Source organism: Lathamus discolor, chromosome 9, assembly GCF_037157495.1.
Source record: "Lathamus discolor isolate bLatDis1 chromosome 9, bLatDis1.hap1, whole genome shotgun sequence".
NCBI classification, from domain to species: domain Eukaryota; kingdom Metazoa; phylum Chordata; class Aves; order Psittaciformes; family Psittacidae; genus Lathamus; species Lathamus discolor.
The window spans coordinates 19,886,413-19,898,044 of NC_088892.1; the positions used below are offsets into that span (position 1 = coordinate 19,886,413).

General features: G+C 39.5%; 1 long non-coding RNA gene across 3 annotated transcripts in view; it reads left to right on the forward strand.

Moving 5' to 3' along the window:
• LOC136019546 (uncharacterized) overlaps positions 1-8,701 on the forward strand; it is a 175,613-nt gene extending 166,912 nt beyond the window's left edge. The window contains exon 4 of one of the 3 annotated variants that reach the window (XR_010614938.1): positions 7,523-8,701. This is a non-coding gene — a long non-coding RNA (uncharacterized LOC136019546). Of the gene's footprint in view, positions 1-2,920; positions 3,009-3,863; positions 6,297-7,522 lie in introns of those variants that run through there. The other 2 variants (XR_010614939.1, XR_010614940.1) reach the window with 2 other exon arrangements.
• The last annotated feature ends 2,931 nt before the right edge of the window (positions 8,702-11,632 follow it).

The following is an 11,632-nucleotide window of genomic DNA, read 5'->3' on the forward strand; positions in this document are numbered from 1 at the left end:
CTCAGCAGTGTTTTTGTTAAGGAGAACAGTACTGCTGAATCTGTTGATAGTCTCCTCTCTTTTAACTGCAGGATATGAGGTGAACATACTTGAGTTTTCTCGCTGTCTGTCCAAAGGGGACAGAGCTGAGCAATCTCACGCTACATGAAGCTATCATCACTTCTCTGCCTCCAGAGCCTGTGCTTGCACTCCCAGCCCAAGCTAACAATACACGAGTGTGTGTTGCTGAGCAGTACAGTTAGGCATGTTATGTACAGAGGGGGGCAGTGAGGATTCAGCAGCAGGCTTAAATTATCATTTCTGAGCAACTGAATAAAAACTTGGCCTGGGAAGTATTGACTGTTTTAAGAGTCTAAATAACAACTGTTTTTTACCTTTTTGTGCTCAGTGTTTGTTGTTACTGTGTTGTGGCGGAGCTGCCAGGTACTTCTTCAGGCTAATTTGTCTGTCAAGAACAATTAAAAACATTGAGACAGGAATCGAAGTAATCTGATGTGTGTGGTTTGCAGGTCCCTGCTCTAGGCGTGTACGGGAGCATGTCAGAGACTGTGGGCTGGCTGGTGAGACTGCAGTATGTGGGAGAAGGTTCAGGGTAGAAGGCAAGGTGGGTTAGGTACCAGGGCTGTGTAAAAGCATCCATACAGGGTCAGACTAAGGGTCTGCGTGTTCAGAATCCAGCAGCTGTCAAATAAGATACCTACAGAAAATGTACTTTGTAGGTTGTGATTTTATTGTTATAATTTAAAATTTGGGGGTTTTGCAGGGAGTATGTTTGTATTTATTGCCTCTTGGTGACTTGTTCTTGCATAAATATCTTACTTTTAAGCCTTGTACATTGTTTTATGTGAGTAAATGACTCTATTTTTGTAGAAATACCTAAGTTTGTAAATTGCAATTTTCTGAGCAACTTTTTATTGTTCCCTTCTTTTGTTCTTACTCTCTTTAGTTTTTCCTGCTGGAAAAGCAGGAAAAAAAAAACCCACTCTAGAAGAACTTTTCTAAGCAGAAATCGTTATCTTTTACAATAATATTTTAATGAAAAAGAAAGTGTTGTCACTTTATCATACAGGGACAATAAATCTCAGTGTATACCATCTCTGCAGATGAATTAAGGATGTTTCCATCGCAGACGTGAAGCTGTTGAGGAGGAGTTTCATATAGTTAGTCCTTCAGTTGTTAGAAGCTGTTGGTCAACAGAAGGAAAACAAACCCCTCTATACCCCGAGTGGTAGAGGAGGGTGCAAATATATATATACATATATATATATGCATACACACATATGTACACACACACACATCTATGCACCCTCCTATATGTATAGATAGGGGTGTGTGTGTGTATATATATATAGATGGGGGAGCAATTAACGAGGCCAAAAGGGTTGAGATCAGGAGGCAGAAGACTAAGGCTTGGTGGAAAAGAAGCCTGGCAACAAATAGAAACAGATGCAGGCACAGGCTGGAGGAGAGGGAAAACAAAGTGGGTAGAAGTGAGGACCTGGAGAAAAGCTGAAGGATTTCTAAGGGCTAGGGATCTGCTAAACAGAAACAAAAGATGTCCCATTAGCAAACGCTGATAACCAAGAAAGGAAGAGTAGTACAGAATGTAGCAAAGAAGGGATGGACATAAAGTCAGTAGCTAGTAGAAAAGACGAGCGAATGGAAGCTATGTGGAATAGCAACAGGAGAGAGCCCTGGGAAAGCTGACATTGTGTATGGCTTTGCCTGTGTTGAGCATCTGTGGAAATGTGCTTCTCATGTGTTTGAGACCCTTAGTGAGAAAAATCAATCTGATTCTCATGTTGAAACTGTTTCCTATGTTCACTGTGTCTGCTTGTGAAGAGCAGGTCTGGGAATTCTAACCAGCGCTGCTTAGTGCAGGCTATGGCACTGCTTTACTTTAAAGTTTAGATATCATCACTGGTTAATAAAGGTCTATCAATCTATTTATGAGCCTGCTACAGACCAAATAGAGAAATGTATGAAGACCTCAGAAATAATTTATGATGCATTTACAGCATAAATAGCTAAGCTGTCAACTGTGATTGTAAAGTTCTTCCTCTACTTCTGCACTGCGCTTTTCATTTAATATGGCTTTGTTCAGCTTAGAAACAAACCAATCCTGTGATGGCTTTTAATAGCTGTAATAAAATATTGAGAATATAATGTCTGCCAGTGTGGTGTAGACACACGGACTGTCTGTGGCTGTGATGTTAGAGCTAGTTAAAAGTGAATTGAGATGGAAAGGAGACTTCTGGAAATAAAAGGGACAAAACCTGGAAATTTTGCAAGGCTTGAGCCTGAAAAGGATCTGTTTTCTTCCAGAAGTTTTGGATTTCCAGCCTTAGGTGGAATTCACTGGACATTGTTCTCTGTAATGTTAAACCTGTGCATCCCCGTAGTGCTTTAAGTTAACTCAGTTAAAGGAACAGTATGCATGCTTTGTAAAGGAAAATGGTTCTGAAACTGGGAACATGAAACGGTTGATGTGGCATCATGGTAGACCTGCACAAACTAGATAAACAACCCATCGCAAAGTCTCCTCAGTCAGTACTCTGAGGTTACTGAATCCAGACTTCTCGACTGTACAAGTCCTGACATAAATTGACCAAATTCCCTTTTCAAACAGGTCAAACATTTTGTCCAATTGTCAATGGGAGGGGAGAGTTTTAGAATCCCATTGCACCATAGGCAATGACTTATGTGACTTTTCAGCTGCATCTTCATCATGGCCAGTCATTGCTCTACCAGTATGGGTGCTTTATGTATACTTACTCCTCTTTCAGTGTTATTTTTCAGTTTGAATATGTGTTGTCTGGGTGTATTTACGGATAGCAGTCGTAACAGTTTGCAGCTTTCGTTTTGGAAAAGCCAAACAAATCAGGCTCAGATTAACTCCCCCTTCTTCTCTCCATCCCAGTAGGCTTGCTCCATGCCTATTCCACAGCAAATTCATCTTTCTGGGACACAGTTACATCCCGTTTCCAGATATTACAAATGAGGACATTTGCTGAAGGTTGTATTTGCTGCTTCAACCCTCACACCATGCCGATGTCATGAAAAGATTTGTGATAGACTGCACTCACTGGGTTCTTTGCCCTTGTCAGCAGTTTCTAACTGCTAACACGCTGTCACCAAACTCTCAGCAATACTAATAATGATCTATTTCTACTGACACGAGATGGCTGGGAATATTTTTGTGACGTATAATGGTTAAAGCTGGATAATCCCTTAAGTGATGTTTAAAGAGAAAATAGCTGGCTTTTAATTTCTTGCTCTAGGAGATAAAGAGCTGAGGTTTTTGTCAGGTAGGAGAATTGAGTCATTTTTTGTGTTTCTAGGCCCATACACAACTGAGAAATTGCTGAAGGAAAGAGACAGAGCAAGGAGCTGTTTTCTCCAGCTTCCCTGCCAAGGAAAGATTTCACACATTATATAGTGCATTAGAATAAGACAGGAGAAACTGTTTTATTTACTAGCGTCTGCATGAGACGTTTTACTGGCAATATTAAATGATCTTTTCCTAGGCATAGGCTAAAACTTTCTCCACACTGGGGAGATTGGCATGAGAAATCCAGTAGCTTAAGTTTTCATTGACTTCACGGAGCCTGTCAGTGGAAATGTGAAACTGGAATTAAATCAAGTGCAGTATGTTAACAGTAATTGGGATATATGGCACAAGAGAAGTGTTGGTGTTTTGTTTTGACCTGTCCTCTTAGCCAGCCTTTAGTATTCTGAAGTTTGTTGAAAGTGCCCTCATGTTGAGCTCCTGAAAAACTCTATTATTAATATTGTGGACTTCTGAATTGCTCTGATTTGCTGGCTTTCGCTGTTACTTTAATTCCCTTTAATTCTGTTTCCAGGCAGATCTTGGCCATGCAGAGATGTGTAGAAAAATAAAATAATGAGAAAAAGAAAACAACGGAATACTCCAGGAGACCTGGAGGGGACCTGACATCAGTAATGCAATGCAAATATTTAGTTCTGGAGTTCTGGCCAAGATGTCAAAACACTTACATATACTTGGATCACGTGTTAACTTGGACTGTACGTTAATTGCTTAGGCATGCACTCAAATGCTAATTGGATTGCCTAAAACTCAAGCCTTTCTTTTGAGGGTGATACATTTAATAGCATAAAATTCACTGTGATTCACCTGAATAATGGTGATCTTGTGATCTGTATTCCTTTTGCTTGTCATAAAAGCCATTATTCTTTATCCTTTGATTCTATGGGGAGTGGAACGGTGTAGGAGCCTCACTGGAACAAGCAACTCTCTTTTCTGGTGGGTGTGACAAGACCACATGTCTGTGGTCCTCTATCCTAAGATGTTATCCTAGTGGCACTAGTACAGAGTAATCAGATTGTACATTTGCTTCATGCTAAGCTCAGTGAATAAATGAGGTTTTAATGGTGCCTGAAAAACTCCGTCAGGGTTTGATATATAAAATGAAGCTTATGGCTCAGTATTTTTATATTGATCTCTATATCAGTGCAAATCCAATACCTTCACATCAAGATCAGTCACAGAAGCCTAAAATAATACTAATTTTTCTTACCTGCCTTCATGATCAGCTTACTGAGGTGCCTGCAAACTGTCAGATAAAGCTATGACCAGAAGTGCAGTTAGCAGGTTTGAGCATTCTGTAGTTGGTATTTGTCTTCTTATTGTTTTTCACCTTTGGTTTGGTGAGAAATGCAGATCACCCCCAGTTTTCCATCAGTTTCACCTTTAGGCAGGAACCATTCACCAAATGCCCACCTAGATGCTGGTAGAGCTGTGGCTTTCCGAGTACTGCAGGCAACCTGCTGGGATGCACAGCAGAGGATAGAAGACATGAACTTGCTGTCTTTCCTCCACCATGGTCACATGTATGCGGACATGAGAAATCCAGATTGCACAGCTGTTCTGTAGTATCCTGTGGAGGGAGGAGTAGAGAGCTTTAGGTGCAGTTTGTTCCTCTGGTAGGGAGCATGTGTTTGTGAAAGGGGGAGTATGTGTGGAAGTCAAATGCGCATAGCATCATTCTGAAACTGCTAAAAACTGCTTTATGCTGCAGGGAGAATTTCACTTGCTTGTGGCTAAAGATGTTTCTTCTACCAGTTTAACAGCTGGCTTTGGTTTATGGATATTGAAGCATGATCACACTTCCCAGAATATTCTACATGTAAAGGAGATACAGTTCTAGTTGTTTGTAGCACAACGGAAATCATACTTGCAAAGGAAATCTGTTAGCAATCTTTGCTCACTTGTTACACCTGTATTATCTATATGCACTGTATTATTTCTGTGTGCACTATAACACATGCTGTTAACACATATTCCCCTTCTCCTGACTGCATCCTGTACAAACTGAAGGGAATAGTGCTTTTTAGAGCTGGTCAAATAGGTGTTACAAGCACCCGAATGTACATACCTTGTTACGCAGGTAAGTATACCAGTAACTGTTCAGCCCCTAACTGTCTGGATGTCTGTGTCAGGAGTAGTATTTTCCTACCTGATGTTACAATACAGCAGTTATTATGGATTGCAAGTGTTACAGCCTTTTGCAAAGGAAAGGGAATTCTGTCAGGGGAATGTTTCACAGTTTGGAGATTCAGCGAGATGAAAAATTAAGGAACTATTCTTTCTTATGTACTTCTGAAAAATCCCATAGACCATGTTCTCCTCTGCTGCATTACCTTAAGCACCTGTGGTATACACCAGAAAAAGAAAGGAATTTATATGGGAGGAGACCATGTCACCTGTGTCGGATTCGTGTCAGGAGAGTTTCTTATACAAGAGAAATTCTCCAGTGACCATTATCAATCAAATAATGATTACTTTGGGTCACCTGAGTATTTGTGGCTGATGCTGTAACAGAATTGAGAGTGTTATTTTACAGATATGGATGTAGTTGACTAGGAGAAAATCCCTCACCGTGGCCATTTTAATATCCCACATAAGAAAAGAGAATTCCTTGTCTCCATGATTCTTAACCTAGATTTAGTGTGCTGCAGAGATATTTCTCTGACATGTTCAATGATAGCAGAAAAAAATATGTGGTGGTGCATTAAAAGCTGTAGAGCAAAGAAAGTTTGGGGAACTTAATCAGAGCCTTAGGCAAGAAAAGGATGTGTAACACCGATATGTACATTTTGCTTTTGCTGTAGTTAATGAAAAATGTTATGCCAACACTGGTTTTTGTCCCTTATGGTTTAGCAATGCAGAACCAATCCTTTTTATTCTTTGTGTTTTGTGTTTTTCTTCTCTTAATGTTACTTAATCTGGAAATAAAAATGTTTGATTTCTGTCATTCCCTTTGGCTACTTGGCTTAAAATGGTGCTTAATTGTTTTCACTTTGAAGGAATGGTGCCAAGTTTAAAAGGTTCATTATATTTTCATGGATTTTGTTTTAAGATCGCCTTTTTTTATATGCTTCTCCTTGACACCTGTCATAACATTAGCCACCATCAGCCTAAGAGGAATTGCCAGTGAATTGTCAGGTTGCCACAAAGAACAAGTTTCTTCTCGTTCTATCCTAACAGCACGAATCAACGCAATTCTTTTACTCAGCACACTGCAGTAAATGCCTCCTGTTACTACACAGGTCATCAGGAAGACTTGAATGAACTGTGTTGCTTTTGTTGGGAGCAATGATGTTTATGTTCCTAATTTTCCTTGTATAACCACCAACTTCTTTACTGTAAATTTGAGAAAGGGCATTTAGAGAACCAGTTCTATTCTCTAGTGGACTACTTAGTACCTCCTTCAGCTCTACAGGGTGTTTGGGGTTGTTTGCTTTTCTTTGAGTACAGATGCTGCTGCTTGTACTTCAGGTGCTGGTACATTATTGATCAAAGCATAGAGAATGCACAAGTAACATTTGAACTGTGGTTGTTTGGATGAGAGAAATTAACTGCTGTCAGAAGCTTACTGTGTTTTACTTTAATTTCAAGATAATTTAGGATGTTTGTACTGGCACCATCTTAAAATTCTGCCAGTCCCCATTTATCTAAGGAATGATTTATGATTGAAATTAATCATCTCCCAGCTTTTAATTTTTTCTTTAATGTTTCTCTTTGAGTTTTGTTGGGGCTTTTTTTATGCTCAAGCTTATTCCCAATTTCCAGATTTAATTTCCCTTAAACATGTCAAACAATTCTATTTTCCTACCCTGTTGTCTGTTTCAGTAGGTTGCAGCCAAATTTGGTTATAGCTAATTAGAGAAAACTTGTTTCAGCACTTTGAAGATTGTCCTCTCCTTCACAGCATAACCACTTTTAATTCCGAAGGCCACATTCACCTCTTGTCTAAAACACTAAGACCAATGAATTGGCTGCTCCTGAGGTTATGGTTCTTGACCTGAATAAAAGAGCAATAAATCAGAGTATGTTCGCTGGCATTGAAGAGGGCTCCAACTGTGCGGAATCAACATGCCAGCCCCAAATTGTAATTTTGCTAAAAATAGCATAGTTTAACGATTTTGCTGCTTGTAAATAAAACCAGACGAATGTTGAACATCCTTCATTCTTTCCTAGGTGTGCCCATCGCTGCCCTCTGCATATGGAAGCATTAAGTTATTAGTGACTTTCAGAGGTGAAACAGAAGAATCCTTTTGTGAGTGATGGCTCTAGGATGGGAGGAAGGGTAGAATTTTGGATCCGTATCTCCCGTTTACCACTTGCCTTTTCCGTCTGTGTTTCCAGGAAACAAAAGACAAATTAGCAACTGTGTTATGGTTCATTAGCTCTTGCAGGGGCACAATGAAACTGCTGCTGTTCCAATCTGCAGTCTGGAGAGCCACGGATGAAAATTATGCTGTGGTTTCTCCTATCAAGACTTATCACTCAATCTGTAATTCATCCAAGCTGTATTCACCAAACATTTAAGCACATATTTAATACTAGGCACGTTATTTGTCCTTTGGCTTCCATAGACCACATGGGCAGGTTACAGTTAAAACCATATTCAAATGCTGGAATGGATCAGGCAGCAGTTATTTCACAATAGGGAAAGATATATAAAGTAAACTTTAATTCATAGTTAAAGTTTGTTGGTAATGCCAAACTTAACTCTTTAGTTGGCTATTTCCATAGCAGAAAAACATGTGTTGTTATGTATTGCTTTAGCACCAATTAGTTGCTCTCTGCCTCACAAAATGCCTGAGGTTGAACCACACTTTGCTTCATCAGAATTCAACACTGCTATTGGTCTGTGGGGAGAAAAAAACAGGAATTAGAAGAAACAAGAGCACTGGGGAGCGGTAATCTTTTATTTATGTATAATGCTCTACGTTTGCTGACTGTACTGTGAGTTTTCCTTCTAACTCTCACTAATTATGGTGACTGGCATGTGGCATGTGATGGAGCCTCAGGAGAAGTGGGATACATACAGCTGTTCAGATCTGGCACATTGCATTCCAGTTTGCATTTGCTGGCAGGCCAAACTCTTTTTTTTTCAGTGAGTGGAACAGGGATGTTGCAGTTTGCTTCAAGTTGTGTTTGTTGCATGAAGGATTTTATTAGAGGGAGCTGAATTACTTTCTGATTTATCCAGAGGAGTTGTACACACAGAATGGGAACATGGCTCCAGTAAACCGGTTCCAGTGAATTTGCAGAGGTCACTGCTTGGATCTATCCATTCCAGCTCTAAATCGCCCACATTTTGCTTACTCTATATCACATCTGGTAAAAATAAAAATGTTTGGCTAAAACAGATGATGGTTGCATAGAGCATTAACCACTGAAAACCATTAAATTCACCCAGAGTGACTACGGTCTGGGGTTTTGTCTTTGTTCAGAAGAAGGCAAGGAGGAAGAGTGTTTTCATATCATCGCCATCACTTTATCAAGGCTCTATAATACCTCATTTTGCAAAATGCATATTTGCCAACAGTCAGTTTATTAGTTTTGTGAGCCCAGAAGAAGCCTTCCTAACTCTTAAATGTGTACCTGCAGAAACTGGTAATGATATACCAGACTTGCTGCTCTTGAGGTGAGATTTGTACCCTTGTTGCACAAATTGAAAGTAAGCCAAATAAATTCCTTCCCACTCTTGGGAAATATGTGTTATCCTAAGTGCAAGACTAGGAGAAATGTGTTAATTGTTTGACACTTTGCCCTTTATGATACTCATTAAAGGAGATAATGGTGGTGCCACCAATATTGACCTGACAAAATCCGGTAGATCTCTAAGGTGGCCATTGCATTCTTAATATATAGGTGAGACTTCTCAGAAGATTCTATAAGGATATAGTCCATCTATCTGCAGTCCAAGTAAACCTTCCTTTGTTTCCAAATTCTTCCTGTACACAGGATGTTAATATTCATATTTTCAAAGATGAAACCATGGATGTGGCCGGTCAGGGGACTAGAATATTATAACTGGTGATTACACTAAGTCCTCTATGGTGGTGCACCATTGCTTAGAAATTTGTGTTTTGCTGTTATAAAAAGCATTTTAAATACAGTAAAAATAAATATATTCTTTCTGTTTCTTCTCCTTAGGCACCAAAGAAAAAAAAAAGGCGGGGGGAGATATTTTATTATATTCTCTTTTGCTGTGAAGCCTTTCTTTAATAGTCTTTCAAATGGAGCCCAGGGATATCCTTCATCATTTCCTCTATTGGTTTCTTCTCACTGTAAATTTAATGGAAGCACTCAGGCTTGTAGTGAAGAGGAAACCCACAGGCAAGTGACAGAAGCATCATAAGCTTCAGGGAGCTAGTTTAACATGGTTAATTAAAGGGGTGATCAGTTGAGGGCAGCACCAAGTGTGAACGATTGATAGATAAATCTCTACAGTCACTCTCTAGATGAATGCTCTAAATACGAGAAAAGGCCGTTCAACTTGTTGGAGTCTACACTTATTTATCAGGGGGAGAAGGGGGACTTACAGCAGCAACTGCAAATTAGTACATGGAGCAAACCCATGTGTTTGCCATTTTCTGCCTTAAATTTTGGTGGTCTTTGGCACATAGGTTATTTGAATAAAATACCTGTGGTTTAGTACATTAGCCTTGGTTTAGTCTTGGGTTTCAAATCCAAAACAATGGAGGAAGTTTAATCTGAAATTCAGCTTGTGCAAGATGTAGGCCTGATCAGATTTAATGTTTTCACTAGGGAGCTTTATGAAAAATCAAGAGTATGCTAATGAAATTTGCCATTTACACAAGTTTAGGTTGCACAGTCAATAAAGAGGAAGAGCAGAGTGTTATATGAAAATAATTTAATGACTTTGAGACGTAGGGTAGTAAAGTTAAGGAATGATTCAGTTGTACGAAAACACTAATTCATACACTCAAGGAGGAATAAAAGAATTCTACAGTAAAGAGGATGCTCCTTAATTCTCCAGAATAAGACTAAGTTCTCCTTGGCAAACCTGTATCAGTCAAACGCCACCACTATTACAGATGTGCAAGTGGGTGATCAGGCAGTGGTTTCTTTTGACCAGTTACTGAGCCAGTGTTGAGAGGAAACTAAATCCTGAAGATCTTGAAGGAAAGCACAAGTCACGTACAGAGAGTCTTGCCCTATGAATTTAACAAACAGCTCTGTGTTTACAGGTCTCTGTGAATCTGCAGTCAATGGCAGAAGCCTGAGCTGTTTCCCCAAGGGCTGGTGGTGTCCCTAATCCCTCATTCCCTGGCACTAACATCTCTATATCCATGGGGTGGGCAGTCTTCAATCAACAGTCTGACTAAAAACTGATTCAACATAAGAAAGAAGAGAGTTATTTGCAGTTAGTTCAATTGCCTAATCCAGGTTCACACATTAAGCAAGAGTGTTCTTGCTGACACAGGGCAGACCACGGCGCTGAGAAATCTGGCACTGCACAGTTTTCTGCTGGATTAACGCGACTGTGTTAGTAGGGTGCATGCAAAGACCTTACATCAACTGTGGAACATTTATCAGAGGTTAGCACTAAGCCTAATGCTAACTAAATGAGTATATTGGTGTATGTTGTCACACTGCTGCCACCTTCCACATCTGAAGCCGCTGTTACATGGAGAATTTTTTCCAGGTTACTGATGGCACACAAATAGCTTCAGCTTCTTGGCTTCAGAGGGCTCAATAAGGCAATAAATTGGGCTTAAATATATTCATTTGTGACTCACCTGGATTCTCCTCGCAGTTCTTTACTACAGTGCAGTTCGAGGTCACTAGGCTGCCACGAGTGTCTTTTTGATTCTTATGTTGATTCAGTAGTTAATATTGAAGTCAAAAAGTGTTAGGACCTAAAAATCACCTCTTAGAACTGCACTATTTCAAGTGCTTGGTCACTTTACCTTTTAAGCTTCTGACACTAATTTTTCACATTTCTTTAATTCTGTGCACGAGCTGCTTTTGAGCTCTTCGGTTTTTGATGTTAAAATGTTAAGTGTAACTTTTGGAAGGGTACTGTGTTTTCTCAGTTACTTATAAGCCACTCATTTGTCTGCTGCATGAATGTTAACAAATACACAAAAATTATTTACATGTACACAAGTCCAACCAGCCTGCAAAGCCACAGTTGCTGCATTTGCAGATCCACTTGAAATGAGTCATAAGTCTTTTTTAATACTGACCTACAATGATTTAATAGTAAAATATTTATGTACAGTGTGTATATAGTTTCTATTCAGTGGAGTTACGTGTTCATGGTATTTT